This window comes from Carettochelys insculpta, chromosome 1, assembly GCF_033958435.1.
Source record: "Carettochelys insculpta isolate YL-2023 chromosome 1, ASM3395843v1, whole genome shotgun sequence".
NCBI classification, from domain to species: Eukaryota; Metazoa; Chordata; order Testudines; family Carettochelyidae; genus Carettochelys; species Carettochelys insculpta.
This window is the reverse complement of record NC_134137.1, coordinates 163,633,730-163,660,161: the sequence shown is the minus strand read 5'-3', so window position 1 is coordinate 163,660,161 and position 26,432 is coordinate 163,633,730. Positions and strand designations below refer to the sequence as shown.

At 38.5% G+C, this 26,432-nt stretch overlaps 1 protein-coding gene across 11 annotated transcripts in view; it reads left to right on the top strand.

Moving 5' to 3' along the window:
• DMD (dystrophin) overlaps positions 1-26,432 on the top strand; it is a 2,199,436-nt gene that overhangs the window by 259,986 nt on the left and 1,913,018 nt on the right. The window lies entirely within an intron of this gene.

Here is a 26,432-nt window from a genome sequence, read left to right as displayed (position 1 = left end):
TGTTTTGCTAGTTTCCCTTAGATTTGTTTTCAGACTACAGGTTTAAACTCTCGAACTTAAAACTTGCTCACCTGGCAACATCCATAACCCAACGTGACTTTAGTTAGCCAGATGACCATTTATCGTGGGCTTGGCCAAGTTTCCCATGTTACCATAAAATTTTTTACAGCCACCAGTCCTGGCTCTCAGTGTTCTGTCCTGTTATTTAGTTGTAATTTACCCCAAATATCTTCTAAGAACCCAGCAACAAGTGAAAGTGTTGCTAGACAATATTGACCTCCCTTTATCTGTCAAATTCTCTCATCCTGCACTGGTCAGGTCCCGAGAGTGCCAGCCGAGAGAGGTTCAACTTGTAGTATGCAAACTGTGTGTTGATGATATATTATTGGGAAATGTAAGTATTTTTAAGGGCTCAGTCAATTTCTTCAATGCTAGATACATAGCAAATTACAAACCAAGGGGAACTCAAAATCCTGTTGTTATGAAGCTGGTAACTAGGGGCATACAAAATCAAGCACTTCCTGTCTCTGAGGACAGAGAAAATTACTGTATGAACACAATTAGTCATGTTTGCTTTTTGGAGAACATGCTTAGGATATTTAATTTAAAAAAGGAGGTACATTTTGATAGATTTTTTTAATTAAATCAGAGAAGGGCTGTAGAGTCAGAGTTGAGATTATGGGTACTGTGGAGGATTTATTCCTGAAATGTGTTGTTTTATTTGCACACACATGGCCTAGCCTGCATGTCTCTGGTTGCTTGTTATCTTCCTTAGCTAGATTCTGGCAGTCTTGCTCTATTAACCCTATTAATTGCTCTATTAATTTCAGTGTGATACCTAATGAAGTAGCACACTATTTGATGTGGTTATTGATGCCATGTGTATAGCCTTTTATTTGCAAGATTTACTAAACATTAAAAAACAAAACCCTCATTGTTTCTTAATGAGCTCATTTCTAGCACATTTCCCAAAACTTTCCTTTACATGCCTAATAAGGTCTTTAGCTGCATCAGAACCTTACCACTTTGACTTGAGGCCAAGCTGACAACGTAGCATTCATCTTAAAAACTGCACAGTACAGGAGGTTTTTTTCTTTCAGTATTGTATAAGTATCATATTAGTGCTTCAGCCTCTGGGTGGCTCTCTGCCTGATTCAAAAGCTCTTTACAAGGCCACTGAAAATAGTTTCAGTTTCAGCAAATTAAACCAGCTTTGACCTGAATTAACTGTGACACAGCTTCCTGATGGCCAGATGGATGAACATTCCTCTTTGGCAGAAGTGGCAGCTACAATGTTTCCCATTAAAATGTCAGCAGTTACTACAATTTTTTTCTTATAAGTGAAAAATCAGTATGGTATACATTAAATATAGGGTGACCATCCACCCCGTATTGGGTGGGACGGTCCTGTATTTGGGATGCCAAAAAGGCATCCTGCCTTTTTTAAAATGGGACTAATTGTCCTGTATTTACCCACCCCTAGCCTCAGGGAAGCTGGGGGAGCGTGGGCAGCTGCTGCTTCCCTGGGATCCTGGGAAACACCGGCGGCTGCCGCCTCCTTCCCAGCTTCTCAGGGCTTGGAGGAGCCACTCTGCCCCCATATCTCCCTGCCCTGTATTTGGGACAGGGAGATATGGTTGCCCTAATTCAATACCACCGTGTGACAAATATGGAAAATGTTAACTCTGTCATAACTTAGTCCCCCAGACATGAGACAGCAATATAACTGGTGAAAAACAGGAATCCTGAATACAAACACTCTCAGATTTCTGGCAGGGAGTCGTGTGCATTTCTGGATCTGAACTTTTACCTGTAGTTTTTGTTCAGAGTCAGATCTGTAACAATGGGACATGTTTTCTAATTGTGGAAGCAGCTAAGGTGTTTCAAGAAAATCTGTTTGCTTCATAATTTTGGCGTAAGCTGGTGATTCCTCTCAAAAACAGCTGATTTAATAAGATTTGTGCTTTTGGCACTTAAAATCCCATGTTGTCTTATTTTGGTGCCACTGAATCAGAATGTAAACCCAATTTTGTCTTACAGTTGGACCCTGATTTGTCTCGGAATTATGCTTATCTAGAGGTATGAATCTAAACATTACCTGTATGACTCAGCTCTGTTGTTTGTGTCAAAGGGGATTCATCTTCATTAAGTTATGGTCTGAGGTTCAGAGTTAGTCAGACAGAGACTTTTTACAGTGACAAGATATTAAGAAGTGGGGGGAAATATTAAAATGAGGATTTCAATCATTTTAATTTGACAATAATCACAAAATTTAACATTTGCTGTAGGCTTCATTGGTGCTAAGGAATGTGGACGTAGTCATTGAATTCCATTATATCAGCACTTGGTCACTTATGCATATAAATAGTCAGAAGAAGGAACATTACCTGAACATTGGAGGTAGGGGAGGGTTTGTTTCATAACTGGCCTCCAGTGTATTCATTTCTCTACCAGAAACACCATAGTGCGGGCAGAGATGTGGCACCCAAATTATGCATTTGGCAGTGCTGTGCAGGGCATGACATTCGAGATCCTACAGATCGCTGCCCAAATGCTTAGAAATCTGATGGACAAAGGCATGTTCATGTTTCCCTAGCCACTTAGTTTCCCACTAGTGCTCTAGTCACTGTACTGTACTCTGATACCAGTGACAGAGGTCATAGAGAAGTTCATTAACATTAGTTCACTTTTCATTATGCAAGTTAAATAGCTGAAGATTCTTCATACTTTTCACAAGGTAGGCATCTGAGCAGCCTCAAGACTCTGTGTTAGCTTGCCCCTTGCCCCACCCCCAGTCATTCAGCCCAGATACAGAGCTCCACACATGTTATTTTAGAGTGGAGAGAGTATTCGCTGTGCTGTGAGAGGATGGGAAAGCTGCCACTTGCCTTTACCTTTCAGCAATCACTTCCTTTTCTGCAGAATAGCTGCACCTGTGCTTTCCTCTGTGCCATGGGCAGGAGGTTACAAAATATGTTTAAATTCTTCCCAAATATAGTAAAGTAAAATAAATCCAATGAGCAAGGAAATACAAAACATTCAAAAGGGAGTAAGGATCATTCTGTTCATCACTAAATACTATTAAATCCTAGCTCTGTTACCCAAGGCAGAAATTTCTACAAATTCACTGGCAAAGTGGGACCAATCCATAAGGGCCATGTAACTTAATAGCTGCTCTTCCAAATTCCATTTTGACCTTTCTGCTATAAAAGACAATCCCTTAGAGTTTCCAAAGGTACACTTCATTGATCTTTGGTTAAGAGTTACAGAACAGTAAAAAATAGATCTCATTACATTCAGGGTTTTTACTTTCTTTTCAAAGCCATTAAATACCCCTTTAACCTTTTTTTACAAAAAAGTGCAAATAACATTCACCAGGTTTCCAGTGTTAATTTCTGTCGTTCAGTATTCCTAACAATAAAATCTAATCCATCAGGACTTCATAAAACCATCTTGTTTCTTTTTATATTATACCTTTTCCCCCTTGATGCTTGTCTCATTTCCTCTCTTATCCTACCTCCTTACTTATTTTCCCTTTCTTTATTCCTTTGTTAATTGCATCAACAATATATAGCCATATCACAATAGAACATAATTCTTGGTATGCTTCTGCTAGCTCATTTGAGACAAGAACATATAAATTACAAGAATGATACCATGATATGATGTTTTCAGTTTTCTGCATTTTTGGTAGCTTCTTTATTTTTTTCCTCTGTTGACTTGCAACCCAAAGTCTGGTTTGGTGGTCCACTTTCTCTTCCCCTCCCCCAACAGTTGTATTAAAACAGGCACTTCCATCTGTCTAACCAGTCATTGTAAATATGACTATGGAAAACTAGTGCTAGTGTCATGGCTCCTTCACCCTCTAGCAAGACAAATGCAGATGTGGGGGCCAGCAAAAGTACCTCCAAAACCTTATCTACCAGGTTTTGATATAAACTTCCCTCCCAAAATCCTAAAAACTTTAGATTTTGGGGATAAAATTCGCTGCCAGCACCCAAGTAATAATAAGGAAACCAGGGAGAGACTACTTGGGAAATCTCAGCCCCAAAAGTAAAAACCAGGATACAAACATTAACCAATACCAGGTTAACAAAAAGAAAAAGAGAGAACTTTTTCTTATTACACCAATATTCGTGTTGCAAGCCTCATGACTAGATGGAAGAGTCACAAAGTAAAACACATAAGGAGTCTCCCCCATGGGCCTAGAACTCAGTTACAAGGAGAGGAAAAGAACATTTCTAAGAAGTGCACAGACATCAGATCCCACTTCCCAAACCATAAAACAAGAAAGCCTCACTGGACTTGTCTAAACTTTACCCTACTTATAGAAGATTGGAGGGCCTGTTCTTGGAGGGAGATATTCTGTCTCTCTCTCCCTCATGGCTGGAAAGAAGAAGAGACCAGAGGACAGAAAAAGGGAGGAGCCAACAAATTCAATTCTTGCCTACATTCCTATTGGCCAACCCCACCTGGCTCAGGAGGTTAACCCTTTTACTCAAAGGTTGCTGGCTAACCCTCATGATCATGACAGCTACCCATCAGTGATTAGAGCAAAGTAAGTTAAAGAGAGCAAAACCATATTTTCCTTCAGAGACTTTACCTTACTGCATGCCGTATTTAAACGTTTTTTAATTTTGAAATGAGTGTATGTGTCTGGGGGGTGGGGAGGGCACATGGGCTGTTTCTACACAGCCCATGGAAGTGGCACGCTAATACAGGGAGCAAAAGATGCTAATGAGGCGTGTAAGCAAATTTCCCACACCTTATTAGCATAACATCACATGAATTGAAGCCCGGAAGCCCGGGGGAAGGGGGGGAATTTTTGGGAAGAAGGGGCCTCCAGAAGGAGGACTTCCTTCCGGAAGGCCCCCCAGCGGCCACGCTTCTACATGACGTTTTGGAGTCTGGAAGAACAGTCTTCCAGACTCCAAATCACATGACATTATGCTAATGAGGTGCAGGGAATTTGCATCCATGCCTCATTAGCGTCTTTCGCTCCCTGTATTAGCATGCCACTTCTGAAGGAAGTGGCCTGTGTAGAAATGGCCATAGAGTCATAGAATCCTAGGAATGGAAAAGACCATATATAAGTTATCTTCCAACATCATATCATAACCTATCCCCATACGGTAGAATTCACAAAAGACAAATGTTGTGTATTGCTGAACTCATACACACGACCCTTTATATGTGCCTCTGAGGGAAATTAGTTGTGAGACTGTATAGGCTGGTATTAAAGCAGGAAGCTAGATATTTATCACTGTCAGGATATCTATTACTATTACAGTTTGTGTTTTCTGTCCCTGAAGGCAAGATGGGAGGTTTTAAATTTGTAATACCAACCAAAAGAAAAGTCGCTCAAAAGCAACATTTTGTAGTTCATTTGTTTGTTATGGTTGGTAAACTGAGTTATGTGATGCAGTGGTCATACAGGATTGACATTGCATCCACCCAAACAGTGACATTTTAATCAGCTGCAAGTAACACAGGGTCTTTGATATCAAGTGAACTTCCTCAGCTAGAGTAAATGGGTGTAATTCCTTTGACTTCAGTGGAGCTCTGGTAATTTACACCAGCCAAAAGTCAGACTCAATTATCTTTTCTCTCTTTAGAGACTCATGCCACTTTTTCCATTTATGAACAACAATGTAGCACTAGATTTCTGCTTAGCTGAATGCATGCACTCTGTTTGTCTTATGTATGTGTGTATAAATATAACATATTACAGTAATTTAAAACTTTGTGGCTATATGGACTTCTCTGCAGTATGAAACACATTAATGTTGCAAAGCCCACAAGGACATTTACTGAGAATTGCCACAGTGTTTTCATCAGTAGTAACTTTCAAGCCTTTCTTGTAGTATTTGAATTCTAATCTGATTTATTATTGTGCAGTAACCATAATGAAGCCTTGGAAAAGCTCTATTGTGGGCAATCCACCAGACACAAGATTGCAGCCTAAATAAAGCAATTAATTAAATAAAAAGTAAAAAAAAACTAAACCCATCACATTGAATTTATAAAATTAATATTTTGGGGTGAAATACTATATTGTAAATGACAATAATTACATTATATTTCACAAAGTCCATTTTCTACATTTATACACAAAATAGGTGTTTCAGGCTAGAGTTTTAATGCAGGATAAATAACCTATTCCTTTATATTATATATGAAATCAACTTCATGCTCAAAAGTGCTTTGTGGTAGCAAATCACTTTTGTGGAAAAAGAGAACTGCAGTTGTCACAGGGGATGACAGTCTAGTTAAATGTAAACCCAGGTGAAAATGCAGGACTGGAATTACATTCTATTAAAGAAGTTCAAAAAAAAATCCCTCTACGTTTTCAAATTAGATAAATGAATTTTGGAGTAAAAAGTATATTGCTACTTTTTTGGTGGAAATTGAATTTTGTCTCAGTGGTTAGTGCATGGGGCTTGTAAACCCAGGCTTGTAAGTTCAATCCTTGAGGAGACCATTTAGGGATCTGGGGCAGGTTAGATGGGAAAAAAAACAATTGTGAGGGATGGTGATGTGAGTGAAGGGGGCTGGACTCAATGACCTCTCCAAGTACCTTCCAGTTCAATGGGATATGTATATCTTCAGGTGTATATTCTCTACAGGTTATCCAGATTCAACAAAAAATGCCAAATCCTTTTAAAAAGTTAAAGATACTGGAATATTTCTTCAGGCTAAGGATCTTGCAAAAACTAGCAACTAAAACAATATCAGAAAGCTAGCTATTCTGTACACTAGGCTGGATATGGCCGGAAGATAGAAGGGATTTTGTACATACCAAGTGCAAGCTGTTTGCTGTCTTGGAAGAAAAGGTTAGAGGACTTGAGGTGCAGCTATCAACTCTTCAGTCCATCAGAGAAGGTGAAGACTTTCTCGATAGAAGGCATCATTTAGTACTGCAGAAACAGCAGGCTGAACAGCCAATGAGGGCAGTAGAAACCAAGGAAGAAAACTGGAAGCTTGTAACCTCCGATAAAAGCCAATTCAGTTATCTCCAATTCCTGTAGAGATAAGCAACCACTTTCAAGCACTCTGCATGGGAAATATCATGGAGAATGCTGTGGCAGAGACCTCACAGAGAAGGGATCAGAAGAAGGCTCCACTCGCTGGAAGGCATGGGATGAGTAGTCACGGGGATGGCAGTTCTATGGCCACCACCCCCGAGAGAAGAAGGCGAGTGGTGGTGGTCGGGATCTCCCTCCTAAGAGGGACTGAGTCATCCGTCTTCCATCCAGACCTGGAATCTTGGGAAGTTTGCTGCTTACCAGGAGCTAGAAAGCAGGATGTGACAAAGACTTCCGGAAATCATCAAACCTGCAGATTACTACCCCTTCCACTCCTCCATGCAGGAACCAGTGATTCAGCAAAGAACAACCTTGCTCAGATCATTGCAGATTATATAACTCTGGGAAGGAAGAACAAAGAATATGGAGCACAAGTGGTATTCTCATCCATCCTCTCTATTGAAGGAAGGGGTCCAGCTAGAGATCATTGCATCATGGAAGTAAATGCATGGTTGCACAGGTGGTATTGGAGAGAGGGATTTGGTTTCTTCGATCATGGGATTCTGTTTTGAAAGCAAGGATTGCTAGGAAGTGACGGGATCCACCTAACGAAGAGAGGAAAAAGCACCTTTGTGGGCAGGCTTGCAAACCTAGTGAGAAGGACTTTAAACTAGGTTTGTCGGGGGACAGTGACCCAAGCCCTTAGGTAAGTGGGGAAGGGAGAATGGTACAACAAAGGAGGGCCACTCGTTCGAAAGGAGAAAGTAGGCCAATCATCTTGTTGCCTAAGGTGTTTGCATATGAATTCAAGATGCCTGGGAAACAAACAGGAGGAATTAGAGGCCCTGGCACAGTCAAAGACATATGCAGTGATTGGAATAATGGAGACTTGATGGGATGACTCACATAATTGAAGCACTGTCATGGAAGGGTATAAACTGTTCAGGAAGGACAGGCAGGGGAGAAAAAGAGGAGGAGTTGCGATTTATGTGAGAGAGCAGTATGATTGTTCACAGCTCCAGTTTATGGAGGTAAAAGAGACAGTTGAGTGTCTTTGGGTTAAGCTTAGAAGCAGAAGCAACAACGGTGATGTAGTGTTTGGTGTCTGCTGTAGGTCACCAGATCAGGCAGAGGGGGTAGTTAAGAATTTCTTCAGACAACTAAAAGAAGCTTCCAAATCACATTTGCTGGTTCTCATGGGAGACTTTAATCACCCAGACATTTGTTGGTAGACCAATACAGCAGTGCACAGACAATCCAGGAAGTTTTTGGAGAATGCTGGGAAAAACTTCCTGGTACAAGTGCTGAAGTAACCAACGAAGGGCCATGCACAGCTTGACCTGCTACTCACAAACAGGGAAGAAATAGTAGGAGAAATAGAAGCGGGGGCAACCTTGGCTGCAGCGATCCTGAGATGGTAGATTTCAGGATTCTGACAAAAGGAAGAAAAGTGAGCTGTAAAATACAGACCCTTGATTTCAGAAGAGCAGACTCTTCTGAGAGAACTGATGGGTAGGATCCCTTGGAAAGCTAATGTGAAGTGGAAAGAAATTTAGGAGACCTGGAAATTAGATACTCTGGAGGATAAGGTTAGGGTTCAGAGTGACTTAGACAAATTGGAGGATTGGGCCAAAAGAAATTTGATGTGGTTCAACAAGGAGAAGTGCAGAGTCCTGTACTTGGCGTGGAAGTATGCCAAGCACTGTTACAGGCTGGGGGCCGACTGGCTAAGTAGCAATGCAGCACAAAAGGACTTGAGGATTACAGTGGATGAGGCTGGATATGAGTCAACAGTGTGCCCTTGTAGCCAAGAAGGCTAATGGCATATTGGGGTCCATTAGGAGAAGCATTTCCAGCAGATCTAGAGAAGTTTATTATTTCCCTCTACTCGGCTCTGGTGAGGCATCATCTGAAGTACTGTGTCCAGTTCTGCTTCCCCACTCCACCCCCAGTATAGAAAGGAGGTGGACACATTTGAGAAGGTTCAGCAGAGGGCAATGAAATGATTAAGAATCTGGAGCACATGCCCTATGAGGAGAAGCTGAGAGATTTGGGTTTATTTAGTTTGCAGAAGAGAACACTGAGGGGCGATTTGATAGCAGTCTTCAGCTTTCTGAAAGGCAGCTCTAAAGAAGATGGAGAGAGACTGTTCTCAATGGTGACAGAGGGCAGAACAAGGAGCAATGGTCTGAAGTTAGAGGGAGAGGTGTAGGTTGGATATTGGAACAACTCTTTCACCAGGAGGGTGGTGAAGCACTGGAATGTGCTACCAAGAGAGGTGGGGGAATCTCCATCTCTAGAGGCTTTTAAGTCTCAGCTTGAGATAGTCCTGGCTGGGATGGGGTTGATCCTGCTTTAGGCAGGGGACTGGACTTGATGACCTCCTGAGGTCCCTTCCAGCCATAGAATTCTGTGATTCTATGATTCTATGATATGGTCCAATTCCTGAGTACATTTTCAATAGTGCTATCAGCAGGCAGCTATAAATTCAGAGTCATATATAACAAAGCTGATATAAACATGGTGGAATAAAGGAGCAATTGCTTATTTACATATAACAGTTTTCAGTTACAGAGGAAAAGGTTTCAAAGCTGCAGACATGCTCCTCAAGCATATTGAAAAGTTAACTTCCCCAGTGGACTGAATTGTGTTGGAGAATGACAGGGTGTTCTTTGTTTGAAGTTACTGCTTGACATGAAAATACATCTGTTGAGAGAATAAATGGATTCTTTATACCAGTCTTTATAAACCTCGTAGTGGTTGTGAATATTTTGAAGACCAATATTTGGAATAGGACGTACTAAACAAGAAAGTATAAGTGCTTACAAACCACACTATCACCATCAGACCCGTTCAGTTAAAAATCTCTTAAATGAATAAATCTCTGTCTCGTGTATACACCTACATACACATACACAGACACATTCTTGCTATCCCTTGAGTGCCATGAAAGTACCGATTGGAGGCTCTCCAGAACAAGCTCTTGCAAGCAATGTGATTGAAGTTATACAAGGGCAAGACCTCTGCACCCCCATTGAAGAGAGTGAAACTCTCCGGTCTCTTATGTAGAGCCAGCTTTCCTTTGGGGAAGCTTGTACTGGCAGCAGTCCTAACAAAGTACAAGCTGAACCTCTCTTGTCTGGCAGCCTCAGGACCTGACTAGTGTCAGATGAGAGAATCTGCCAGAGAACAGGAGGTCAATATTTTCTAGCATATTACCAACACTTCCACTACTTATGGGCTCTTAAAAGACATACTGCTAAATAAGAGCACAGAACATTGAGAGCTAGAATTGGAGTCCAGAAACAAACTTTATGGGACCTCAGGAAGCATGGCCACACCCATGATTAAGTGGTTATCTGGCTAGCTAAAATCATGTTGGATTATGGAGTTGGCTAGATGAGAGAATTCCAGTTTAGAGAGTTTCAGCCTGTAGTTAGAATCTCAGGGGGAATGCAGGGAGAGGCTCATAGTATGTTTGATTTGATGACATTGCTCTCTAAGGCTAGAGGGTTTTGTCAACAAAACTCCAGTTTTGTGTCCAGGGTGTGTCCAGATTCCCAAGATGTTCTGTCGGCAGTAAATTGACAGATTGCTGCAGTTTTGTTGACAGTCTTACCTTGGTCCCCATGAGGCATAACTCCTTTGTCAACAGAGATCTGTCAAGAGAAAGCTGGTGTGGATGTTCCGTGGGTGCCCTCTATCAACAGGCAGGGCTCCCAGCACACCCTGCAGCCCTGTCTGCTGTGGTTCCAGTTGGCCATTTTGTCAAGAGAGCAGCTGGGCAGTCCAGCTGCTCCTTGTCGACAGAATAGATCACTCTTGCTTGGCAATTTGGCAAAAACTTCTGTCAACAAATCACTGTAATTTAGACATAGCCTAACTTACCCTATAATATACTAATTGCTACAACTGAACAGAGAAATCTCTATAACTTTGACAGGTATTTTATACTGTACATTTGGTTTTTTAAGAGGCACTTTATCAGAAAATTGATTTTTCTTTTAAAATTAGTAAATAAAAGGTGTCTCCTTAAAAGTAAGATTTCACTTTCCTCAGAGAATTTTTAGTCAGCAAATAGCACTTGATCTTTAATCTCCCCACTTTTACAATGATATCTTTTTTTTTTTTTTGCTTTTAAATTGGAATGAATTGTGTACTTCTGAAATTGTGGTACCAATAGATATGGCATGGGCAAGTCCTGCTATGCGTGAGACATGTTCTTTAAGCTTTCACACAAAGTGCTATTCAGCTTGCCTTTCATCCAAATGTGAATTGTGTCAAATGATATTGTAGTTTTATGATGTGTTAAAATCGGTACAAGGAAGAGAAATAAAGTAATTTCCCAATCCCTCCTATGACCTAGATTAGTATCTGATTTTACAGGTGAAAGATGAGTTCAGTAACCAAGTAATCTAGCCCCAAATAACAATTCTATTCATGTGGCCCTTTCTATGTTGGGTTTATATTATAATAGCTTCTTGAAAGCTTTTTGTGTGCTGGCAAGAGAGAATGAGCTGCAGTAATTTTTCCTTATCGCTTTTCTGTCATAAGGGGTGACTGGGTAAGTGACCTTTTTTTAAGTGAAAGACTAAAGTCTCCATACTTTGTAACCATGGGCTTTTTATTGTTAATAAACCAGCTGTGTCCCATGGGAATGATAATGGAACTGATGGCTAGATTGTCATAGACAGCAATACAGTAGTGTACAAAAACTATCACAAGGAATGTTCTCTTTTACATACTGAGGAATGTGTTGATTTTGATTTTAATATTTAGATATGTTAATGCTCCATACCTCAGTAATACAAAATACAATGTTGAGCTGTGCATACTTAATAAAACTTCTGATAATTTAACTCAAATTTCCAGAAAGGATTCTAAAAACGTGATTGACGCTGGTTTGAATTTTGAGCCACATGATTTATTTTTGCAGAAACCATGAACTTCTGGGCTTTTTATCAACTGAAAACACTTTAGCCTTATCTTTTAGTGAACTAAAAAAAAAATCAAACAAACCCACACATGAACACTTATGATCTCAAAGCAAATAATATGGGTCAAAGTTCATATTTATAACAATTAATCTCAGTTATTATGAAGACACTAGATCAATATGTAGATACCCTGTCTCTTAAAACCTATATACAGAATTGTTAAAAATCTATGGAATTAGTGCTAGTAAACATTATACAAGAAAATTAACAAGCAAGAGCACTGCTTTAGTGTCTGAGATGGCATTAATACTAGAATTTACAATAGAAGTTACACTATAAACTGACATTCATTTTCTTTTTGTGAGATCAGTCTATATACATTGTTTACTCCTGAACACATGCTTCTTGGCTTTTATGTAAAAACCTTTTTACATAATTTTTCACAAAACAGTTGCTGTCTTATAGTTACATTGCTCTCTTAAATAAAACAAAAAAGCAGACTGTAGCACTTTCAAAGACTAACAAAATAATTTATTAATTGGTGAGCTTTCTGTGGGGCAAACCTACTTCTGACTGCTACACAATTACTTTTTTGTTTTGTTAGGATACAGACTAACATGGCTACCTCTTTGTTGCTCTCTTAAATGTCAGTCTCTGCACTATACTTGAACTTTTTTCATCACTTTGTAAGTGAAAAGAGAAAATTGTGCTACCTCATGGTTTCTGCTTTAAATGAATTATGAAACTAGAATTTGAACTTTATGTAATTAACATAAAATGCAACTATGCTAAGTAACACAAAGAAAAGTCTAATTTACACCCAGCAAAAAAAAAAAAAAAGTCATAGCTAAGTCCTAACTCATTTTTTCCCATATACTCTCCTAGTGGAACACCACACATGTCTGTGTTAGATTCAGTTTTATTTAACACCTTCATTAACAATTTGGTTGAGAGTATAAATCACGTAGGCTATGTCTACACTACAAGCATCTGTTGACAGAAGTTACTGTCGACAGGGAAACCTCGACATGCAGCTTGCTCTATCAATAGAAGTGTCTACACTGCATGTTTGTCAACACTATTCTGTCCAGAGATTGTTATGCCTCAAATTTTTGAGTGAGAAAACTGTCGAGGAAAATACAGAGTTCTGTCAAGAGAATGTTTTAAGTGTGTGGATGTTCCCTGAGTTATGGTAACAGAAGGCCCCTTCTGTTGACAAAACTCTGTAGTGTAGACCCAGCCATAGAGTGCATGATAGTAAATTGAGATAGATTTAAACACTAGTGGAGAGAGAAGTTTAGAAAGAAACTAGACAAATATAGGAGAAGTTAACAAATAAAATTCAGTCTGGGAAATGCAAAAAAAAATGTATCTTTCCATTTGGTTTATTTGGTATGGATGATCAGAAGTCCTTGTAAAATAGTAAAGTGACTATAGAAGTTTTGTTTTTTTTGTCAAAAGTTAACACCGTGAAAAGCTAATAGTATCTTGTGTAACAAGGGCTACGTCTACACTAGCCCAAAACTTCGAAATTGCCATGCTCGCAGCCGAGTGGCTCGTCCAGATGGGGCTCCTTTTCGAAAGGACCCCGGCTACTTCAAAGTCCCCTTACTCCTATGAGCAGAAAGGAATAAGGAGACTTCAAAGTTTCCAGGGTCCTTTCAAAAAAGAGCCCCATCGGGATGAGCTGCGCGGCGGCGATCCGCATCAATTTCGAAGTGCTGCAGCCGCCCACATGCTAATGAGGCGCTGAATATGTATTTCAGCGCTTCATTAGTAAACTTCGAAATGGCCATTTGCATGGCCATTTCGAAGTTTTTGGCTAGTGTAGACACGGCCATGGTGAGGCACCTCTGTCATATATAGATGTTTTAAACAACTTTAGAAGTTAGAGTGGGCAACATGTGACTGCAGGCAGGAAAGAAGGAAGACAAAACACTTAACAGGGCTGTGGATATCTCCTCCCCAGAAATGTTAGTTCTCTGTTTCTTGGGACTGATATATTAGATTTAACAAAATACTAGTACAATAGGGAACAATTTTGCACTGGCAGGAAGGTAGCTGGATCTAATGGTCTTTTCTACAACCTCTAAGTTCTATGATTAATTTCTGTCTGACAGATTAAGACTGCTGAGCTAAATTGTGCTGTCACTTATACAAATATAAAGGCAGTATAACTTCATTGACTTCAGGAGACCTGACACCATTATCTCACTACTGTTCTTGTCCCCACACTTTTTGTCCCACTATACACAAAGTTCTTGCTTTCTTTCTCTCATCTACTTCTTCTTGTCTTTCTCTTTTTCGCTTTTATTCACTGCTTCTCTTTTCCCTTTGCTCCAGTCTTTAAGAGTTGCTACAGAAAACAGTTGACAGTGAATTCTTACATGTCACAGGGCTATAATCTTATATAACATTATCCCATCTTATTCTTATAGATGTCAAATAAAAGGCAGAATAGTTCTGACACCTGTAGAGACTGCCTACTATGACTTCTCTCCTAAACATTTCTGTATGTGTATTAATTGTTTATATCAGTTTGGTGTGGTTGTTTTGATTCATGTTAAAGGGAAGATGTAGCACTACAAATTGATGTCAGTGGATACCTGCCATGCTGCCTTTGCAACTCTGACTCACATCAAGTGAATGGAGTTAGGACTTGTTTCTTACCAGCACTGTTGTGCATAATGCATCATACCTTGATTAGACTCTCCTTTAGTTTTCATCTTTTTTTTTCCTGTTCATCCTTCCATTCCTCAATCTCAGCCTTTCAGCAATTCTAACTTGCTGATTTTTCTTCTTTTTCCTTCCTCCTCTTCTCTCTCCATATTCACACCTCTTCCTTCCCTTCTTTTAGTTTACATTTTTGTTTTCTGCACATTTTCCCTCTTCTAAATCTTAGGATTGAGCTGATTTGCGAAATTGTTCATTCTTTTGATGGTCTCTCAGCAATGATGTGGGGAATTCTCTGTCCTGAATTTATATTCCATGGGCAGCTTGTTCCTCAATTGCCATATGCTACAGACACCGCACAAACGTATGCCCTGACTAGTATGTAAATCTTAACTCCCAATTTAATTTTATTTATGTAGGTGGTGTTAAATGTATCTCATGACATTAATTTAATATTTTGTAAAAATATTTTAACTTTAATAATTTGCTCAGGAAACAAAACATGAACCTTCAATAGAAGCATCTGAGACATGTAACCTTCAAAAAACTCACATGGGAGTTAAAAATAGTTCCTCTTTGCCTTTGTCATATGGATGTTAGTCCAAATGATTAACTAAATTTGTCTTGGAAATCAAAATCTTTTTTTAAAAATTTAAACACGCACAGTATTTAGTATCATAAAGCTGCTTTTATGGTGTTGTAAAAATGAAATATGCAAATGTCATTTGATTTAACCCAAATAGGGTAAAAATAAAATAACTTTCAGGCAGAACTATTGTATGCTCAGGCCTAATTAAAATATATTTATATTACATGTTACATTTAATGCATGTATTAGGTGCATAAGGTAGAAGGAATGAGGGCCCAGCCCTGACCTGCAGTGTCCATCTGCACGTGTAGCCACTCCCAAGTGAATGGAGTCTGGACTCTTCAAGGGAACTTGACGTTCATGTAGAAAATCTGCTTGCATATCTAGGACAAAAATGAAATTGTACAGATGGGAGACTGAATGAAAATACTTTTTTTTTTACATTGTAAGAAGGTCTGACCAAATTCACAGTCAATTTAAGTCAATTTCATGGCCAGAGTGTTTTTAAATTGGTCAATTTTGCAATTCCAAATATTTGCATCTGAAATAGCAGTATTGAACCATGGAGTTCATGTCCTAAAAGAGGATTGCGGTGGGGAGGGTGTGTGTCACAGGACTGATATATTTGATCTGTGCCTTTTTCAGACCCCACTCTGAATTCTGTGCTGCATGTAGAGGTGAATCTCATCTCCATCCCATAACTGCCATCCTAGGACAAGAGAAATCCTATCCCTCCCAAGCCCAGCTGAACTAGCAGGTTTCTGGGAGATCGGAGTTCTGGGGAAGAGGAGTTATTGCATAATCTGTGACATACTTTTTATGGGCATGAAATTGGTAGGGTCTTAATTATACAGTCAATTTCTAGAATTCATTGTCACTTGATATCTATGAGAAATATAATTTAATTGTATCAAAATACTATTTCTGTAGTGAGATAGATGGCTAGCTTGTGCAAAAAGACCAGATTCTATTGAAATTAGTGGGACCTCAATGTATATCAGCTGAGGCTCTGGCTCAGCACCTTCAATGATACTTGCCAAGCTAACATATGATCTATGAACATGTCATGCTTCAGGATTTAAAGGGATCTTCAGATAGTCAGAAAGAGTGTTCTGTGATGGGAAGATTATATTACTGACCTGTACTTTATAGCTGGCTTTTGCTTTCCCATTGCTTTTTGTATACCATTGTCAATTTCCAGCAGCAAGAGTGGAAACAAGTGAAATAGTTATTTTATTTTAAGGCTAAAGGCTTCTCTCACTTTTTCACAAACCCTAGATTAAGCTCCCATTATAAATCATTTACCAATTACCATCTCAACACAACAAGTAAAGGCACAATCCCATTTGTCAGCCAGTCCTTTCTATTTTTATGGTACATGAATATTTGCTACATTTGTTAAACAAGCCACTTATTTTCCACTGAGGCAGGATATTAGACAAAATAGAATATTCTGTTTTGATTTAGGAAATGCTGTGTTCTTGAGATATTGATGTTAAAATGTAACATCTTAAGGATATGCTTTTAGCTCAACGCACAGAGTTTTGCAGCTTATCTTATATTATCCAGTAGCATAAATGGGGGAATTGTACAACTGAAGCACTTAGCTTTTTATGTTCTTTGAAAGAGCTACAGAGAAATGTCATCAGTACAATTCAGCGCTCTTGGCGGGGCCAAAATCCCTACCTATCTTGTAATGCCAATGCTTTGGACTAGTACTTTATTTTATTGTGTGTTTTTAAACAAAGAGATCACATCAGAGGCATTGTGTGTCTATGATGATCAAAATATTTCATCTCTCACTTTAATAATTTGGTGAATTAGTAGGAATATGAATTCAGAACATGAGCAAAGCTTTGAACTTTTTGATTGAAATTACAGATATGAATATTGATATCTTACTATAGAGATAATATTTCTTAATAACTAGTCCCATGTGAATTGCTAATACTTTTGTTGGATCATTATCAACAGAAAAAAAATTATCCTATTGCAGTTATTCTAGTAAATTATTAGGTATGTTGTTTTAAAAAGAGACAATAACAGAGAGAGAGAGAATTGAAAGGACAAAACATTGTAAAGGGTGGAAAAGGATACATTTGTTTTGCATAACACTGGAGCTTAAAATAAATAAAGTATTGAGACTATAGATATAGGTGTTTTCCTTTTGATCTGGATTGTACAGTTTTGACAGGTTGACCAAATATTAAATTATTCATAGATGTGCCCAAGACCTAGAATTAGGATTTGAGTGGCACTATTTTTGTGGCAGTTTGGATTCAGCATTTAGTGTGGGTGCTAGGTCAGAAGATGGAGAGATTTGTTCTTTTTACAGAGATGAAAGGGGACATTAACAGAAGTAGGTCTAATAAAAGTTATTACCTCACCCATCCTGTCTCTCTAATAGATGGAAAGAGAAGTAACCTCTCTATAATCTTTAATTTTTCTGCATGCTTCCTATGTAGCAGTAATATATTTCTTCTTTGGATAATGACATCTTTCTGTACTTTAGTGGAGGAGATCAGTGAATTAGTAGTAGCACATTAATCATCATTGAACTGTGGAAGGAGATGGGTGAAAGCTTCTTTATTCCCTAATAACAGGGGGAACATCTCAACATCAAATGTCAAGGTCAAGTCACCAAAACAGAACTTCTTCAAAAGGGCAAATTAAGCATTTTCTTTCTCTTTTTTCCCAACTCTGTCCAGGTTCAAGAGAAGAGAAGTCCTGTTTGTCCACTTCCTGTATTATTATTACTAGTAGTAGGATGAGGAGGAGGAGTCATTAAAGTAATGCCTTGAGACTAGCCAAGAAAGGACCTGAGTAATAGTGTATAGTGATAGACAGTCCTGATCACAAAGATCTTAATGGGCAATACAAAGAGCCTGCCAAAGGGTAAAATACTCAAGAAGAAAGAACAAACCTTGTTCTGCAAACATCATGTTTGTGCTAGGAGTTTAGCTTTTTTTTTCTCTTCTTTGTGGGGGTGGGCTTTTGTTTGGAAGGCAGTATCGACGTAGAAGGCAAATTAAAAGAGGGGAGATATATAAAGCAGGAGGTTAAAAGGATAAGACGAAGGGAGAAGAAGCAGGTGGGAAGGAAGGAGGATACGGTGACTGAGAAGAGACTGTGGAGAGGGGGATCATCACTGTACTGTGTTGTCTGTGAGGTACATATTGTACCTGGTTTGGTTGGCTTCAATTTATTTCACTCCTGGAACTGGCTTCTCCCTTTAATTTTTCTGTCTAAGATTCATGTAGGAGCTGAGGATGATGGGGGATCTAGGGCTCTTAGGCCTGCTACACAGTCCTGGGTGCAGCTAGAGAAAGTGACTCCAGCTGACTCCTTTCTTTCCCTTTTGTTAAGACAGAGAATAGAGCCTATTCAGAAATAAGACATAGTATGTCCAATGGCTCTATTTTGAAACAGGCTGTATGTGGGTAGATGCTTTATTTCGAAATAGCTAAGCGCTATTTCTAAATGAATTTTTGTGTGTAGTTGTGTTATTTCGAAATAAGATATTCCGGAGTAGCTCTTCTGGAATAACTTATTTCAAAATAAGGCTGCTATGTAGATGTGCTGACTAGGGCTACACTGCAGCAGTCCTTTGAAAGAAGTTCTTTCAGTAGATCTCATCTGAAAAAACTTTTTAGAAGATCACGATCAAAAATAAATAAAGCTGATCAAAAAATCTTTTGATAGAGAGCAGCCACGCCCTGGCTGCTCTTTTGAAAGAATGGACAAGGAAATGTTGTGGTTCAAAAAATCCAGCACCATGGAGGACTGCTTTTTCAAAAAAAGGGCCCCCAGTGCATCTACACATATTTTTTTTCCTGAAAATATCTTTCGGAAAAAGCAACAAGAAGAACTTTGATGTAATTATGCACGAAACTGTGATCCAAATACACACAGGATATGTCTGCATGTGCTGCGTCTTCCAGAAGCAGCATGGTAATGAGCCATATGGAAGATGCTTATGAGGTGTGGATGTAAATTTCCCACACCTCAAAATTTTGAGGAAGAAGGGACTTCCCACGGACCGACTGTCCACACGTGTATTTTGGAGTCTGAAGGAGCTTCTTCCTGACTCTGAATCAAATGTCCATATGCTAATGAGGTGCAGGAAATTTGCATCCATGCCTCATTAGTATCTTCCATACAGCTCATTACCATGTCACTTCCAGAAGACACAGCATGTGTAGACATATCCACATTGTTTTTTTTAATATCAGGCCTAATGGGTGAATTCATCCCTATACAAAGGGTCAGCTAAAGTAAGGTTAAACACAATGGAAATCCTACTGAAACCCTCCACATAAGGGTCACTTTCACTCTTTTGGAATATATGTTTCTTATACACAAAATAAAAACATGCTACTTGTTCATGTGAATTATAACATTTGTCAGAATTAGCACATATCCCTTCTAAAACTATTTTCTCGTCAGAAAAATCTGAATTCTAATTTCCCGAATCTCTCTTCAGCAGTAAGTAAGATGCTTCCTTTTATAAGGCACACAAAGAAAATAAATTATAAAATCCCCAGGTTAAAAAACTAAAACATAGCATACTGGCTAGAAAAACTCCATGTGATTAAAAGCTCTCCTCCCCCCACCCACCACACACATTATTTGTCTTTTTAAAAAAATACTACAGGGAAATTCAATCTCTCTACAGAAAGTTCCTGTCTTACCCAGCTGTCTGCGTATGAAAATTTTATTAACCTGAATGATTTGCTCTTTTTTGGAATAAAACGGATATCTGCTCACCATCACTAATGCAGGGAAGAGAAGATGACAGCTCAGATCACCACCATGCTTAAAGTTTTCTTTGCCTTTCTTCTGATCTCATATGGATTAAAAACTATTAAAAACTATTAACTAAATCACCTATTAAGATGTCCAGATAATTCAAAAAAGGTATAATATAAAAAAGCATCAACATTTAAAGATTTCTTCTCCATGATTTCTTATCCCAGCTGACATCAAATAGGTGCTGTACACAAGATATATGTGCAGGTGGGAAGTTAGTCTCCTAAGTTATTAGATATTAGCACATGCAAGTTTCTCATTTTACACAAAAATGGTGCTCAATTGCATGTGTGTGCTTTTTAAAATATTGAGCAAACAAGCCTCATATCAAAATAAACAATGGGGCTCCACTGTTCCATCAAACAACATTTGTTAGTATACACTTAAAATAGCTCATGTATGGTTGTCACTAACACAATGGCCGCATCTACACGACAATGATCTTTCAAAAGATGATCTTCCACAAAATCTCTTCCAGAAGCCCTTTTTTCAAAGGAGCATGTCCACACACAAAAAAAAGTGGATCAAAAGAGTGAGCCGCTCTATTGAAAGAAAGTGTCCACACAGACCCTGCTCTTTCGAAAGAATGGGCCAGGAATCAAAAAATCCAGCACCATGAGGACGGCTTTTTTGGACAAAGGGCTCCTGGAGAGTCTATGCAAGCTTTTCTCTGAAAGAATCTTTCAGAAAAAGACACTCTTCCTCACTTGGGAGGGGAAGAGGGACTTCGGAAGAAGTGTCATGTTCTTTTGAAAGGAATTTCAAAGAGTGTATTTTCTGCGTTGATGCTCCACTTGTTCTTTCAGAAGAGAGAGTGATTTGCTGAAAGAACTTGCTAGTGTAGATGTGGCCAGCAAGTTGAGTTGAATAATGGCAGCGGGAGGGATAGCTCATTGACTTGAGCATTGGCCTGAAAAACCCAAGGCTGTGAGCTCAATCCTCATGAGAGTCATTTAGGTACCTGGGGCAAATAGATTAACAAAAGATCTGTCAGAGATGGTGGTAGGTCCTTCTGTGAGGGCAAGGAACTGGACTAGATGACCTCTGAAGGTTCCTTCCAATTCAGTGAAATAAGCATATCTGCATACTATAAGAGGAACAAAGATTGCCTCAGTGCCTTTATTGCAGTACCTACTGGATTGCTGGTCCTGGATAAGAACAATATTGTGCTAGGCTCTGTGTAAACACAGAACCAAACTCAATCCCTGTCCCAAAATTGTACTACTCATACATCCCTCAGACTTCTCAGCTACACTGCAAACTCCCCACCAAATTATAAATATCCATGAGGCATTCTCCCTTTTATTCTAAAGCAAGTCCAAATGAACATTAATTGGCCACTTCTGCATTAAAATATATGTTCTCCATGGACATATATGAATTGGTAAAGTGTAAGTTGCACATGACAGAGTCTTAAGAGAGTATTAACTTTGGAGTGATTGGATGGGGGGCAGTACTATAGAAGAACTGGGGACTTTGTGGACTAGCTGGTTGGGGAGTATCTCTACAGCAAGACACTAGAATTTGAAGGGCTATTCCTGCGTTGCAACCTCATTTCTCAAGTCCATTGAAGCAGTTGTGCAATGGGATGCCCTTGATATGTCTATGATTTAGTGCAAACTTGATACTATTGGCTCAGTATCACAAGAGGCTGAGGTAACAGAACCATGGGGAGGTGAGGGAGCAAGATTTGGAAACACAAGCCCAAACTATGGCTTTAATTGCAGGACCCAAAATGTAGAGGAGCTGCCCTTGGTCTAGTCACTCTTTAGACAGAATGGCCAACCAGAAGCACAGCAGACAGGACGGCCCCTGGAGAATCCACACTCCTTTTTCATCAAAAGATTCTGTTGAGAGAGGTGTTCTGCCTCAGGGGGAGAGGCAGAAGTCTATCGAGAAAAGTGCTGAGTTCTACCACCAGTATGTCGACAGAACATATTTTTTAGTATGGATGCTCTGCGAGTTTTGTCAACAAAACCCTCTAGTGTAGACATAGCTTTACAGTCTCAGAAAAAATCCAAAAGGCCACTTTCTACTCTGCCAAAGTTATTAAATATTTAACCAAGAAAATATTATGGAAAATCTAAGAGGGCTGTGCAAAGTGACTGACTGAGTTAAATATGGACATGAAATACAAAAACTATGTGAAGAAAATGGCTTTATGTCCTCTTTTAAGTTCATTTTTGAGCACAGCCATAACAGGGAGCTTGTAGGGTTTTTTCATAATATATGTAAATTCAGAGGCACTGAGGCCACTGACATCAGAGAGTGAAATCTTTACTGTACAGACTTGGCAGAGAGCCCGCTCACATAGGATTAGCCCTTAAGGTCATGGGTTTGATCCCTCTTGCCAATGACTGGGTCTGTCAGACTTACATATAGATAAATACAATTTTTGTAATTTAAACATATGAATATGCTTAGTGTTTCAGAATCATGTGGTTTATACACATTCATGCTGGGCAGATAATGTACTAGAATTTAGCATATTTTTTTTTCCTATTTATCATTCTCATAAAACTGTTTGCAAAAACAATTGTATAGCCACAGTGTGTCCAGAACTTGCCAGACCTTTTCAGAGGAATTAAATACATCCAGCTAATGTAATTGTATCACTGTTAAATAGATCCTGTGTTTCAGCTTAAAGTTTATGCTTGAAAATTCTCGTGGAAACTTTTAGTCATAGCCACTTATCCTGTAGTATCTCTAGACCTAATTGTGAAAATACGTCTTCTCAACCTAGGTATTTCCATTCACTTTAGGGACTTGACACATATAAACCCGAAGGGAGGCTGTTTCCAAGACGAAAAATGACTCAGAGAAGATGAAACCAAGCCTTGTTATCTGTGAGGCTATGTGGAGCTAATGAGTTACTTGTCCAAGAGCTTGCAAAACCACACAGTGTGTTAGAGATTAAATTGAGAGGGAAATAATTTGGGATGAACTATTCAGGTTAAGTATCTTTTAAAGTGTTTGATCTGTCTAACCTACTGCTAACAATGAGATATTAAAAAGCAGGCTATAATATGGAAGTCACGAAGTCAGGGCTACTTAGTGCCTTTCATGTGGTTGTTTTGTTGCACATCTGTCATATGGACCACCCTACATATTCATATTCATAGTCTATACTACATCTCCCAATAAATGGATGTCTTAGAATGTGGTTAAGAATTAATTGCTTTATTTCACCAAAGGAAATTGAACTGTTACTTAATTCCTCACTGTGAACAATGATGGTACTCAGTATGTGATTGAATAATAAACATGTAGTAGGCAAGTAAATACAGCTATTTTTTCCTGCAAGAGAAATTACTATCACATTTTAAAATGCAATTTAGGAAAAAAGGTTGAATGGGAAAAAAAAAGTTTTGTTTTCTTTCTGACAATTATTTTCAGATCTATATTTATGGAAACTCGGTTCAGCATTTCTTCTTGACAAATGTATAAAATTTTAAATTTTCATTCAGTTTCCATAAGCTTTTCATTTTCATTTTTTGATGTTCAAATAGCCCTTATACCCTCTGGAAGCTAACTAACCTTGTGTTTCCTTGGAACAAAGACAATAATCATGTCTGTAGAGGATTTTCAACATGATAGAGTTACTCTAGTTGGCAGGAACACACCTGGAAACATCATTCTTCTCCTAGCTTCTCTCTGATATGTGTTTGAGAATCCATGAGTTATTCACATTCTCTTACATTATTTCTCTGGCTTCACTTTGTGAGACTTACAATACTGGTGTTTCTATAGAAATATTGTTTTAGGGATTTTACCATTCTTTCCTCTGGAAATTTTCCTGTGGCATACTATAACCTTTTTCAAGAGTTAGGAAAATACATTGTACATTTCTTTTATTGCATCACTTCTCAGCTACCTTTTAAAAGTCTTTGCATGTGGCATTTTTAGTTTTTCTTTGTGATATAATCCGTGTATTAAATCTCTCCAAAGAATAGTCTTTAATCCCTCTGCCTGTTTAGTCCAAGGCTATACCTATTATTGTAATTGCATTGAGTCTAAATCAGTTGGTTTAGTGTCCAGTGACTGAAATCGGTCTCAAATCCCCTGTTCCCTACACCATTTGTCCCTATGATACCATGTTTATCTCTGTTGTAATGAACACCACACGTATATTTTAAGTGCATGTACACAATTTTAGGCAGTAAATAAATGCAATATAATAAAGTATCTTAGATATTGAAGTATATACAGGAGAAGATCATTTATTTGGAAAAAGCTGAATCCTAAATTGTTGGTAATTGTTGGTATCCAGATCTATTTGGATCTTTATTGTTTTGATATACAACATAACAAATTCTTCTTATATTCACATGCCCCTAGAAAGAAAAGTGTTTAGATATCTTTCAGTGTGTGAATATTTGTGATGTAAAATACTTTTAAAAATAAATGGTACTCAACTGCAAATTGTTTAACTGAAAGAAGGGACCATTCAAATTAGGGGTGGGGAGATGAATGTTGAATTGTCTTCTGGAGCTGGTTTGAAATCGTTCAGTCAAACAGTTGTCTACTTGAAAATGCTGATTTAAGAAATTCAAAACACTTCACATGATGTATCAATTTTTGTCTCAATTTTTCACAGAAATATTGAAGTTCATTTAGAAAAAGTTGAAGTGTTTTGTTGTGATTTACAATCTATATTAATTATAAAACTTTTTATAGATTTTTTTTCAGAAAGTTGGATATTTTGACATTTTGGGGTGAAAGGAAATTTCAAAGTATCAGAATGTCCTGGGAATAGAAATTCTGAGTTTCAATGAGCTGTAATACGCTCCTTTCTTTATGGCCTACATTTGTTTGTAGAAAAGTGATTTGTGTTTTCCTCCCACTCATCAAAGACAAACCGAATTGTCTCAGTTAGAGCCAGTGCAGGGAGTCCAGTTACATCAGGGAGATGTAACCAGCTTCCTGAAGCACATGTCTTTCTGCATTATTCCTGGCTCCAGCAATCCTTAGTGTGCATTAATGCCTGATTTAAGTTATGCCAGTCATAGGGTCCTCCAAAGATCCACAGCAATAGGAGACAGATGTAGTGGACATCTGCCAGACCTCTCCCTGACTTGATATACCTCATGCGTGGTAGGGAGCAACTGGGTGGAGAAATTATTGCTGGATATTTGTGGCTATAATCTAGTATATTTACTCCTCCCAAACTATGCAAAGGGGCTCAATCTTTTATGATCCTCAAAACCCCTAAAAGTGCTTATAAAACTACCTAAAGCAAGATCAATGCAAAAGCCTACAATCTGATTAGTTACTGGGGACAAGTTGAGTAATTTATGTTTGAAACAAAAATTCTGTAGTCATTTGACTGTACAGTGTTCTCACATTCAAAGGAACATTACAAAATTTAAAGGTCATTATTATAATCTGAGGTGGAAAATGTATAAAAAATGTAAATTATGAAAAAGATTTACAGTGAAATTTGCTGTCCCATTTAGCCAGACATTTCTTACTTTTTGTTACTACTAAATAGGTTTGTTATTATTTAGTAACTTTCAATCACTTTTTCTAATCTTAAAGAATTGGTGAAATGGCAGCTATTTAATACTAATTGACATTTAACATAAAATATTCATGGACAATTGTGGCACCTTTCTTAATTTAAGGTCTCAGTGTTCTTTTACAAACTATTCTGCATGCAGTATTACTGAATGCATCCATCTGTAGAGTGGAAGGCAGTCAAGAAGAGTCAAATAGCATGCTGGGAAACATCTCCATTGACTGCATTGACTTATGGTTAATGGGGCCTACTTTGAGGAAAAGACATTGAGTTAGACTTCAAAGTTCAGGAATAGTGAATTCTAAGATCTCATTTGAAAGATCTCAGCTAATAAACTTTATGGAATGATTCTACTTCCTCCTTGTATTTTCAAATCACAGAATTATGACAGTCTTTGTTCAAGAGAGGCCATGTACTGAAAAAAGAGGGATTTCTATATGCTAAAGTAGGATGTGCGAGCCTAGGAAAAGTTACAAAGTGATTGCTCTCACAAACTGTCATTTGCTTATCAGGAAATCATAATGCAACTACAATGACAATGGAAATAAAAAGAAATATATTAATACATTAGCAGAACTGAAATTGCACATGTAACTAGTAGTTCTTTATAGGAAAATAATTTGAGGCTTAGTCGTGCCCTCCACATCTCATATGGAATAATAAGATTATCTATGTATGTGAGAGGATAACAACAGATTCTTTGGCAAATAGTTATTTCATTAATCCTGTTGTGTGTCTTCTCTGTCTGTGATGTGCTGGCCTCCACAGCACACCCCGCACGAAGGCCTCCCCCTTGCTTTGCACCAGGCAGGCATGGTTCAGGTGGACATTGAATCCCTCCTGGCTGGCCTTGAGGTGGCCTGTGTACAGCTGCATAAACC